This window comes from Pelodiscus sinensis, chromosome 6 (genome assembly GCF_049634645.1).
Source record: "Pelodiscus sinensis isolate JC-2024 chromosome 6, ASM4963464v1, whole genome shotgun sequence".
Lineage (NCBI taxonomy): Eukaryota > Metazoa > Chordata > Testudines > Trionychidae > Pelodiscus > Pelodiscus sinensis.
Window position 1 is genome coordinate 4,038,899 of NC_134716.1, and position 3,588 is coordinate 4,042,486.

A 3,588-nucleotide genomic window follows, 5' to 3' on the forward strand; every position below is an offset into this window, starting at 1 on the left:
ATCAGCAATTAGTTGCAAATATAGCACAGGTTAACATCACCACACTGTCTGCATGTTTGTTGGCCTCCTTCAATTCTAATAGACTGATGGGGCGTGATTTCCTTTTCAAAAGCCATAGTGATGCTTCCTTCAACATATCATGGCTATGGCTACTCTGGCCAGTCTTACGCAAGAACATATGCAAATGAGGCATGGTGATGAATATCGCCACACCTCATTTGAATTCTTAATGAGCTGCCATTTTTGTGCAAGGGCTTTTGCGCAAAAACCACCTCTTACGCAAGAGCCGTTCTGCTTATTTTCAGGCAGAACGGCTCTTGCGCAAGAGGGGGTTTTTGCCCAAGAAGAAGCAGTCCCTTATGCAAAAATGGTGGCTCATGAAGTATGCAAATAAAGTGCAGCAATATTCATCCCCGCACCTCATTTGCATATGTTCTTGCGCAAGACTGGCCAGTGTAGACACAGCCATAATGTACTGGGGGGAAGCATCACTATGGCTTTTGAAAAGGAAATCATGCCCCATCAGTCTATTAGAATTGAAGGAGGCCAACAAACATGCAGACAAGGTGGTGAAACAGTGGATATAGCGTCCTTGAAATGTCAGAAATCTTTGACAAGGTGCCACACACCAAAGACTCTTAAGCAAAGTAGGGAGCTGTAGGGGAAGAGGACAGGTCCTCTCATACATCAGTAATTGATTAAAAGACAGGAAACAAAGGATAGGAATAAACGGTCAGATTTCAGAATGGAGAGAGGTAAATAGCAGGGTTCTCCAAGGCTGTATACAGGAACCAGTGCTGTTTAGCACAGTCACAAAGGAGCTGGCAAAAGGGGAAACAAAAATCACTCAAGATAATCAAGTCCAAAGTGGACTGTGAAGAGTTAAGGGATCACACAAAACAGGGTGTCTGGGCAGCAAAAATGGCAGATGAAATTCAATGTTGATAAATGCAATGCACACTGGAAAACAATCCCAAGTATATTTACAAAATGATGGGAGTCTAAATTAGCTATTATCAGTCCAGAAAGATCTTGGAGCCAATGCGGATAGTTCTCTGAAAACAGCTGCTTGATGGGCAAGGGTAGTCAAAGATATAAAAACAAAACCCCTAAACCACTGTTAGGAACCATTGGGAAAAGGATAGAAAAATACGACAAAATATCATAATGCCACTGTACAAATCCAAAATCTTGAATAGTGCACGCTGTTCTGGTCGCCTCATCTCAAAAAGAGATCTAGTAAAACTGAAAGTACAGAGAAGGGCAACCAAAATGATTAGGAGTATGTAATTCCTCTCACATGAGGAGAGATTAAGGATTGAGCCAGTTCAGCCTGGAAAAGTGATGACGGAGGAGGGCATATGATCTACAGTATTTAAAAAAAAATCACCACAAATGAAGGGGTAAATAATGCTTCCCCTCCCCCCCAGCCCATAACACAAGAACCAGAGGGGGTCTCAATAAAATTAATGGGCCGCAGGTTTAACACAAACCTAAGGGAGTACTTTTCCACACAACACACAGTGAACCTGTGGAAAAGTGTTGCCAGACGATGTTGATCAGGACAAAAGAATTAGCACCCCGGCCCATTTGAAAATCCCATGAGGTGCCTACGTACCTTAAAAAACCCAGCCCCGACAGCATTTGTGGGAACACTGGTGACTAAGACTACTGGGACGCACATTGAAATACCTTACCAGCGTCTGATACTCAGAGGACAGATGTCCAGCTTTTTCTGAAAAATCAGATCTCTTTCAAGTGTCTCAGATTGGCAACCCAAAATCACTAGTCCTCTTTGAAAATCTTAGCCTGGACCAGACACAAACATGAGGACAAAAGGCTGCTCTCCCCCACTGCAGGTTGTACGGACATCCTACAGTTGCTTTAAAACACCCAGACTCAGCAGAGTACAGATCTGATACAAGGTATCTAGTGACAGAGGAGCAAAGAGAGCTGCATCAAAGTTTTAATCAGTTAATTGAAAACAGCACCTCTGCTTACCGTTCTTAATGCCAGGGAACTTCCCCCTTTGTTATCTCCCCCCCCCCTTTCCCAACATACTGGTATCACTCATCCTCAGCTATATGTAGTCACCCACACACCTTTGCACTGACAGTCCTCTCCTGCCTTGGGAAAAACAGGTCTAGTAAATGAAAACATTATAGTGACTTTTTCCTACTCAAACACACATGGCTTGCCTAGAAGTAGGGCCTCTACAAATTCACTGCCATGAAAAACATGTCACGGACCATGAAATCCAGTCTTTCATGTGTTTTTACCCTGTACAATAAATATTTCATGGGGGAGAACCGTGATTCTCCAATTGGGGGATTCTAACCACAAAGGAGTTGCAGGGAGGCCAAAGTTATTTGAAGGGGGTTGCAGTACAGTCACTGTTTCTTCTGTGCTGCCTTCAGAGCTGGGCAGCTAGAGAGTGGCTGCTGCTGACTGAAGGCCCAGCTCTGCAGGCAGCAGTGAAGAAGTAAAGGTGGCAATACCATACCAGGCCATCCTTACTTCTGCATTGTCACAGGAACCGGTTCGGTCATCAGAGCAGGGATCCCAGCCAATAGCCCCCAATTTCTGGCTCTGAAGGCTGCGCTGCCAGCAGCAGCACAAGAGTAAGGGTAGCAGAATTCCTTTTCGGGACAGGATCCCTGACACTACAACGCCCTGAAATGTCAGATTTAAATAGCTGAAATCATGACATTGTGTTTTTAAAATCTCATGATTGTGAAATTCACCAAAATGGACCATGAATTTGAAAGAGGGCTCTCCCTATAGGGGAAATTTACCTGCGTAGTTATACTGTAATATATATTCATACAATTCCCTGCGTAGACACGGATTCCAGTAACAACTAAACTGAAAAAAAGACACTCTCCTTTTGGAATAAGAGTGACCACATGGGAAGTTATACCAGCATAATTAGGCTCATGGTCAATTTCTCCTTTGTAGAAAAGCTGTCCCAAGGGGCCGATCACTTACCTGTTTCATCTGAATCTAAGCAGAGCTGATAGCAACACCTAAAGTTAAGGTCACCCAGCACATAGTAAGACCCTCTTTCAGTTGCTTTATTACTTTGCCAAACTAATTGTTTGGCCTGAAATAAACTATAAAATCAGCCTGAAATAGGTAATTACAATTGTTAAGCTGTTTATAAGAACAAAAGCAGGAAAAATATGCTGTTTTGTTCATGTTAAAAGGGTAGATGAGACTGGGGGGGGGGGAGAATCAGTAATTTGGATTTTGAAATGAAGACAGGTCTGAACGTTCCACAGACCTGGTTGGCTCTGAGAAAGTGGGTCACCCCATACAACTCACTCATGCCTGCTCTTTACATTGAGTATGACAAGAACTCCTCTCTGCTGTCCGGATCAGAATATTCCAAGGCACAAGATGCATTAAAGCAACATGGGAGTTTAAACATTCCAATGCAAAGACTGACACCTAAAAAGCATGTGTATGCTGGAGTGTGAAATTAGAGAACCTCCACGGATTGTCCTAAGAGATGGCTAATGACAGCAAACACTGTCTTGTTGCTACAAGACACTGTATAGAAGAGAGAAACATGCTAAAACACATGAG